Consider the following 9,486-nt stretch of genomic DNA (forward strand, 5'->3'; position numbering starts at 1 on the left):
TCTTTATTGTGGCATGAATGTTCAGATCCGAAAGATTCAAGATAAAAGTTTAATATTGACATAAAAATAATAATACTTCAAGCATACTAACTAAGCAATTATGTCTTATCAAAATAACATGGTCAAAGAAAGTTATCCCTACAAAATCATATAGTTTGGCTATGCTTCATTTTCGTCACACAAAAATGCTATCATCATGCACAACCCCGATGATAAGCCAAGCAATTGTTTCATACTTTAGTAATCTCAAACTTTTTTCAACTTTCACGCAATACATGAGCGTGAGCCATGGATATAGCACTATGGGTGGAATAGAATATAATGATGGGGGTTGTGTGGAGAAGACAAAAGGAGAAAGTCTCACATTGACGCGGCTAATCAATGGGCTATGGAGATGCCCATCAATTGATGTTAATGCAAGGAGTAGGGATTGCCATGCAACGGATGCACTAGAGCTATAAATGTATGAAAGCTCAACAAAAGAAACTAAGTGGGTGTGCATCCAACTTGCTTGCTCACGAAGACCTAGGGCATTTTGAGGAAGCCCATTGTTGGAATATACAAGCCAAGTTCTATAATTGTAGCGACCCGACCCAAAATGGATCGAAGTCTCTGTGCTTAAGTGCCATCCCTGGATCGATATGCTGACACACACAGTACTCGAGGAATTATAATAGAGTTCAATCACACACTTTATTACATCGAGATCCTCAAAAGAGTATTTATTACAATAATATGGCCAAAGGCCATCTCAATAAAAATAACCACGGAAGCTTCAAAGGTAAATGAGTCCATCCAACTCCACGGCAAACTGAGTGTAGAACAACGACCTATCGCACCTTTAATCTTCATCGGAAAAGTCTGCAACATGAGACGTTGCAGCCGTGTAGGTTAGCACATGGAATATGCTGGCAATTTCACACTGTAGAATAATAATGAAAAAAAACTATCTCTATATGCAAATTTAGCTGGTGGAGGCTCTAAGTTTAATTTTTGCATAAAGCAAATTTTACCCTACAGCAAAGGAATAATTTTTTATTACTACTAAGTTAAAATGTCATTACTGAGAAGGTTCCTCCAACTCAAACCCAAAATTCCCAAGTTATTAGTAACCCAATAATTTCATTAAATAGAGTGATGAGATCAACCAATAATTCATTTCTAGATACTCAAGATGTCCATAACCGGGGACACGACTAATCATGATTAGTTTGTACACTCTGCAGAGGTTTGCGCACTTTTCCCCACAAGACTCGACCACCTCCATGTTCGGAAGATCGAGACATAGCCTTTCTGAAGTATTTCCTCCAAACCCTGGGTAGACCGGTACACCTACTTTCCCCTACATCAGCTAGTCTACCACGGAAAGAGGTCACACAACTTACTCAACTATGCTAGAGCCCATAATGGCTTGTGGCTGCACATGAAAGTTTCTAGGCATGAAATATTTTATGATCCCTTTGAGCCTGGGTGGCGGACCTAGGGTAATCACACGGGTACTCCGGGATTCCCCTTGGGCAAGCACTGGTTACTCCAGGTGCCCCAAACAATCCACCCAGATGTGTATTAAAGTTGCCACCTTATGTTGTCCCAAAATTATTATCTCTCACAACTTGCATGGATCACACATACCAATCCTTGTCTACGAGCATGGCTAAGCAATATATGATATAATGAATATTCCCGGGGTGATCAAAGGTCATAGGTTCCTACCACAAGAACTACAAAGCATAACCACATGTCCCCAATCCTACTCATGCAATCTTTGAGGGTGAAACTAATGCATAGTAAAAACAGGGTATTGAAAAATATGATCAAAGTGTGAACTTGCCTTGCTGACGTTCACTGAACTGTAAAGATTCGTGGTAGCAAGCTTCGCACTCCAGATGATCGAACGTAAGCAAGCAATAACATACATAAGCATACAAGCAAAGATCCAAAAAGAAAACAAATGAAAGACTTCGAAAAACTCCAAAATAACCAAATAAAGTTTTTGTACATAACATAATTTTTACAGTAGCAAAAATATGTGCGTTTGGATCTAACAGAAATTACATGTTATGGGCTTCGATTTGCAAAAAGAATCACCTAAAACTGAGTTACGAAACTCAATTTATGGTCTAACAAAGTTTGAATTCAAATTTTAAAAATTTCAAAAATATTTTTCGTTTGGTTCTCTGGATAGATGGGATTTCTATGAACTAGTAGGAAAAATAATCAACTAAATCAGATTTATAGACTAAAAGATATACAAGAAAGAAGATTTGGTAAAGAATCTAAATTTGGAAAAATTCCTGAAAAAGAAAAAAAATCGGCCAGAGACAAGTGGCGCTCTGTGATTCGCTGGCTGGGTGCTCACCGGACTTGTCGCTGGAGACGAGGAAGAAGGTGACTCCGGTGTGCTTCGTCGAAGGACGCGTGCAGAACGATGTAGAGGAGGATGAGGTGAACCACTTGAACAAGTTGTGGTGGTAGATTGCTTCCTGTACGCACGGTGAGAGATCGCCGGAATTCACGAACTCCGGCGAGCAATTGGCGACGTTAGGGAGGGGCAAAAACTCCAGAAGTAGAGGGCTTCCGACGAGGGTTGAGAGGGGCTCCCAGGGGTGCTTTATATAGGGCAGGGGAGGTCTAGAGTTGGGTGGGGCGAGATGTGTTAATGGCTGCAGTTTCAAGCGCTCATGATGGCCATTATGGTTGTCTTTGAGGCGCACCAGGGGATGGGAGGGGTCGAGGGAGGCGAGGGGGTTCCGTTCAGATGCGTTTTGGAGCGGGGGAGAGGAAGATGAGGGGAGGAAGAGGTAGAGGCGCCATGGATGAACCTTATGTCAGTGTTCACGTACAGAGAGGAGGAAGAAGGAGATAGCGCCTGGGCCTGGGCCTGCTGGGCTGCGTTCTTTTTAAAAACGTTTTTTTTACAGAAGCAATGAATCACCGAAAATACAAATAAATATAAGTCTAGAAATGCCAGAAAAATTCACATAATTATATGGTCTTATATATGACCTAGTGAACTTTTATCTAGCCTAAAATGCAAGTTTCAAAAATAAACTTTTTGCTATGCTAATAAAATAAATTGCAAATAAAACTCAAAAAAATATTTTGTTTCCAAATTCAATTTCCAATATTTTCTTTTCTGATTTTGAAGAAGTCATTTTATCTTCTCTCTTTATTTTATTTTTGATATAATGGAAATGAATTTTTGGTGAAATCCAATTTGATCCATATCCCAACTTTGAAATTTCAAAAGTGGGTTTTGGGGAAACTTCCAACTCTCTCTTTTGGTCCTTGAGTTGCTCAAAGTTCCTTGGATCAAAAATCAAATAAAACAAATGGGGCAAAAATGCATAAATCATGGATGCATATGAATGATCTATTATAAACATCCAAATTGAAAATTGGGATGTTACAATAATGAAAATTCCCACTAGTATATGAAAGTGACAAAATAAGAGACTCTCTATCATCAAGATCATGGTGCTACTTTGAAGCACAAGTGTGGAAAAAGGATAGTAACATTGTCCCTTCTCTATTTTTCTCTCATTTTTTTGGGCCTTCTCTTTTTTTATTTGACCTTTCTATCTTTTTTCTTTTCTTTTCCTTAGACGGGACAATGCTCTAATAATGATGATCATCACACTTTATTTATTTACAACTCACAAATTACAACTCGATACTAGAACAAAATATGACTCTATATGAATGCCTCCGGCGTTGTACCGGAATGTGCAATGATTCAAGAGTGACATGTATAAATAATTATGAGCGGTGGCTTTGCCATAAATACGATGTCAACTACATGATCATGCAAGGCAATATGACAATGATGAAGCGTGTCATAATAAACGGAACGTGGAAAGTTGCATGGCAATATATCTTGGAATGGCTATGGAAATGCCATAATAGGTAGGTATGGTGGCTGTTTTGAGGAAGATATAAGGAGGCTTATGTGTGATAGAGTGTATCATATCACGGGGTTTGGATGCACCGGCGAAGTTTGCACCAACTCTCGAGGTGAGAAAGGGCAATGCACGGTACCAAAGAGGCTAGCAATGATGGAAGGGTGAGAGTGCGTATAATCCATGGACTCAACATTATTCATAAAGAAATCACATACTTATTGCAAAAATCTACAAGTCATCAAAACCAAGCACTATGCGCATGCTCCTAGGTGGATAGATTAGTAGGAAAAGACCATCGCTCGTCCTCGACCGCCACTCATAAGGAGGACAATCAAAGAAACACCTCATGCTTCAAATTTGTTACACAACGGTTACCATACGTGCATGCTACGGGACTTGCAAACCTCAACACAAGTATTTCTCAAATTCACAAATACTCAACTAGCATGAATCTAATATCACCATCTTTATATCTCAAAACAATCATCAAGTATCAAACTTCTCGTAGTATTCGATGCACTCTATATGAAAGCTTTTATTATACCCATTTTGGATGCCTATCATATTAGGACTAATTTCATAATCAAAGAAAATTACCATGCTGTTCTAAAAGACTCTCAAAATAATATAAGTGAATCATGAGAGATCAATAATTTTTATAAAATAAAACCACCACCGTGCTCTAAAAAGATATAAGTGAAGCACTAGAGCAAAATTATCTAGCTCAAAAGATATAAGTGAAGCACATAGAGTATTTTAATAAATTTCGATTCATGTGTGTCTCTCCCAAAAGGTGTGTAAAGCAAGGATGATTGTGGTAAACTAAAAATCAAATACTCGAATCATACAAGACGCTCCAAGCAAAACACATATCATGTGGTGAATAAAAATATAGCCTCAAGTAAAGCTACCGATAGATGAAGACGAAAGAGGGGATGCCTTCCGGGGCATCCCCAAGCTTAGGCTTTTGGTTGTCCTTGAGTTTTACCTTGGGGTGCCTTGGGCATCCCCAAGATTAGGCTCTTGCTACTCCTTGTTCCAAAATCCATCAAATCTTTACCCAAAAACTTGAAAACTTCACAACACAAAACTCAACAGAAAATCTCATGAGCTCCGTTAGTATAAGAAAGAAAACAACCACTTTAAGGTATTGTAATGAACTCATTCTTTATTTATATTTGTGTTAAAGCTACTGTATTCCAAATTCTCTATGGTTCACACCCCCCGATACTAGCCATAGATTCATCAAAATAAGCAAACAACACACGAAAAACAGAATCTGTCAAAAACAGAACAGTCTGTAGCAATCTAGAACTTTCGAATACTTCTGTAACTCCAAAAATTCTGAAAACTTAGGACGACTTAAATAATCTGTATATTGATCTACTGTAGTTGGAATTGGTATTTTATCGCTCTCTGGTAAAAAACTAAAATTATTCTCGTGAGCTCATACTTTCGGTTTTTTTCAGCAAGATCAAACAACAATCACCCAAGAAGATCCTAAAGGCTTTACTTGGCACAAACACTAATTAAAACATAAAAAACACAATCATAACAGAGTATAGATGATTTATTTATTGCTAAGGAGGAACAAAAATCAAGGAACAAAAATAAAATTGGGTTGCCCCCAACGAGCGCTATCGTTTAACACCCCTAGCTAGGCATAAAAGCAAGAATAGATCTAGGTATTGCCATCTTTGGTATTTATCTTTTTAATAGGGTTATGATCGAATCTGGGAGGTTCCTTATGTTTCCCTTCACACTCGGAGATCTTTAGATCTAGAGCATCCAACCGCTTATTGCAAATAGTGATCAACATATTCATGCGGTGAAGGTTCCCACTAACATTTTTAAGAGGTTCAAGAGATTTTTGCAAAATTTTAGTTACTACGCATATTTTCTCAAAAACTTGGGTTCCTTCTTGAGTATGATGGAGTCCCTTTTGTGGGGGTAGTACTCCTACTATTCCCTCTATAATCTCATACGCAATACTGGGATCAATATCAATAAAACTCCCTTTAGCGGCAAAATCCAAGAGTTGTCTATGGGACATGGTTAGCCCAACATAAAAATTGCGAAGTAAAATCTTGAAATCTCCCTCTATAGTGCAATTATGATAGGACTCTATCATCTTGTACCAAGTATCTTTTAAGTTTTCCCCTTGTTTTTGTTTGAAGTGAAGAACTTCAAAATCGGGAGACAAAGGAAGAGATGAAGGGCTCGCCATGAAGACGAAACAAACGATCTAACACACGGACACACAAGAGGGATGCAAAAAGAGGCGAACGGAAAAATGGGCGAATAAAACGGCAAAGGTGTAGTGGGGGAGAGGAAAACAAGAGGCAAATGGCAAATAATGTAATGCGAGGGAGAAGAGTTTGTGATGGGTACTTGGTATGTCGTGACTTGAGCATAGATCTCCCCAACAACGGCGCCAGAAATCCTTCTGGCTACCTCTTGAGCATGCGTTTGTTTTCCCTTGAAGAGGAAAGGGTGATGCAGCAAAGTAGCGTAAGTATTTCCCTTAGTTTTTGAGAACCAAGGTATCAATCCAGTAGGAGACTACACACAAGTCGCCTAGTACCTGCACAAATAATTAAGAACCTTGCAACCAACGCGATAAAGGGGTTGTCAATCCCTTCACGGCCACTTGCAAAAGTGAGATCTCATAAAGATAATTAGATAAATATTTTTGGTATTTTTGTTGTATAGATTGAAAAGTAAAGATTGCAAAATAAAATAAATAGTAAACTAGAATTGTAGACCGGAAACTTATATGATATAAAATAGACCCGTGGGCCATAGGTTTCACTAGTGGCTCCTCTCATGATAGAATGTATTACGCTGGGTGAACAAATTACTGCCGAGCAATTGATAGAAAAGCGCATAGTTATGAGAATATCTAGGCAATGATTATGAAATATAGGCATCACGTCCGTGTTAAGTAGACCGAAACAATTCTGCATCTACTACTATTACTCCACACATCGACCGCTATCGAGCATGCATCTAGAGTATTAAGTTCATAAGAGCAAATTAATGCTTTAGGCAAGATGACATGATGTAGAGGGATAAAATCAAGCAATATGATATAAACCCCATCTTTTTATCCTCGGTGGCAACAATACAATTCGTGCCTTGCTGACCCTATTGTCACTGGGAAAGGACACCACAAGATTGAACCCAAAGCTAAGCACTTCTCCCATTGCAAGAATGATCAATCTAGTAGGCCAAACTAAACCGATAATTCAAAGAGACTTGCAAAGATATCAAATCATGCATATAAGAATTCAGAGAAGAACCAAATATTGTTCATAGATAAACTTGATCATAAATTCACAATTCATCAGATCTCGGCAAACACACCGCAAAAGAATATTACATAGAATAGATCTCCAAGAACATCAAGGAGAACTTTGTGTTGAGAACCAAAGAGAGAGAAGAAGCCATCTAGATAATAACTATGGACCCGAAGGTCTGTGGTAAACTACTCACACATCATCGGAGAGGCTATGGTGTTGATGTAGAAGCCCTTCGTGATCAAATCCCCCTCCGGCAGATCACCAAAAAAGGCTCCAGATGGGATCTCACGGGTACCGAAGGTTGCGGCGGTGGAAAAGTGGTTTCGTGGCTCCCTTGGATGTTTTTAGGGTATAAGAGTATATATAGGTGAAAGAAGTACGTCAGTGGAGCTACGAGGGGCCCACGAGGGTGGGGGGTGTGCCTACCCCGTTGGGCGCGCCCTCCTACCTCGTGGCCACCTTGTTGCGTCTCTGACTTCCACTCCAAGTATCCTGGATTGCGTTTGTTCCAAGAAAGATCCTCGCGAAGGTTTTGTTCCGTTTGGATTCCGTTTGATATTCCTTTTCTGCGAAACACTGAAATATGCAAAAAACCCAGAAACTGGCACTAGGCCTCCGGTTCATAGGTTAGTCCCAAAAATAATATAAAAGAGCATATTAAAGCCCATTAAACATCGAAAACAGATAATATAATAGCATGGAACAATAAAAAATTATAGATACGTTGGAGACGTATTAGGCATTGACATGGTTTAGGCTATGTGATGATATTGGATCATGGAACTACAACCGATTGAAATTGGAATTTCATCAGAAGTTTTATCCTATGCATCTGGTTCATCGTGATCGTAATTATATATATATATATATATAATTTTTGGCCTCGCGAAGGAGAAAGTATCGCTCAAGCTTGGGAGAGGCTTAAGTCAATGTTATATTCATGCCCCAATCATGAGCTCTCAAGAGAAATTATTATTCAAATTTTTTATGCTCGGCTTTCTCTCAATAATCGCTCCATGCTCGATACTTCTTGTACTGGTTCTTTTATGATGAAGACTATTGAATTCATATGGGATTTATTGGAAAGAATTAGACGCAACTCTGAAGATTGGGAACTCGACGAAGGTAAGGAGTTAGGTATAACACCTAAGTTTGATTGTGTTAAATCTTTTATGGATACCGATGCTTTTCGTGAATTTAGCACTAAATATGGACTTGACTTTGAGATAGTAGTGAATCATTTGCTACTCATGTTGATCTCCCTAAGGAGAAGTGGTTTAAATATCATCCTCCATTGAAGTAAATGTAGTCGAACCTATTAAAGTTGAAGAAAAGACTATCACTTATAATGTTGATCCTATTGTTGCTATCGCTTATATTGAGAAACCACCTTCCCCTGTTAGAATAAAGGATCATGCTAAAGCTTCAAATGTGGTTCATAAGAGTAATGCTAGAACACCTACACCCTTTGAGCAAATTAAAGTTGAACCTAGTATTGCTATGGTTAAGGATCTCTTGGTCGATAATATTGATGGGCATGTTATTTACTTCTATGATGAAGCTGCTAGAATTGCTAGACCCGATACTAAAAATAAACATAGACCTGTTGTTGGCATGCCTGTTGTTTCTGTTAAGATAGGAGATCACTGTTATCATGGCTTATGTGATATGGGTGCTAGTGTTAGTGCAATACCTTATACTTTATATAAAGAAACTATGCACGATATTGCACTTGCTAAGATAGAAGATATTGATGTTACTACTAAGCTTGCCAATAGAGATACTATTTCACCAGTTGGGATTGTTAGAGATGTTGAAGTATTGTGTGGGAAAATTAAATATCCTACTGATTTTCTTGTTCTTGCTTCCCCACAAGATGACTTTTGTCCCATTATATTTGGTAGACCCCTTTTGAATACTATTAATGCTAAGATAGACTGCGAAAAGGATATTGTTACTGTTGGTTTAGGGGATATGTCTCATGATTTCAATTTTGCTAAATTTTGTAGACAACCCCATGATAAAGAATTGCCTAGTAAAGATGAAATTATTGGTCTTGCTTCTATTGTCGTGCCTCCTAATGATCCTTTAGAACAATATTTTCTAGACTATGAAAATGATATGTTTATGAATGAAAGAAGGGAAATAGATGAAGTATTCTTTAAACAGGGACCTATTTTGAAACACAACTTGCCTATTGAAATTCTAGGGGATCCTCCTCCACCCAAGGGTGATCCCATGTTTGAGCTTAAACCATTACCTGATACTCTTAAATATGCTTA

The sequence above is a fragment of the Triticum urartu genome, chromosome 5 (assembly GCF_003073215.2).
Source record: "Triticum urartu cultivar G1812 chromosome 5, Tu2.1, whole genome shotgun sequence".
NCBI lineage: Eukaryota > Viridiplantae > Streptophyta > Magnoliopsida > Poales > Poaceae > Triticum > Triticum urartu.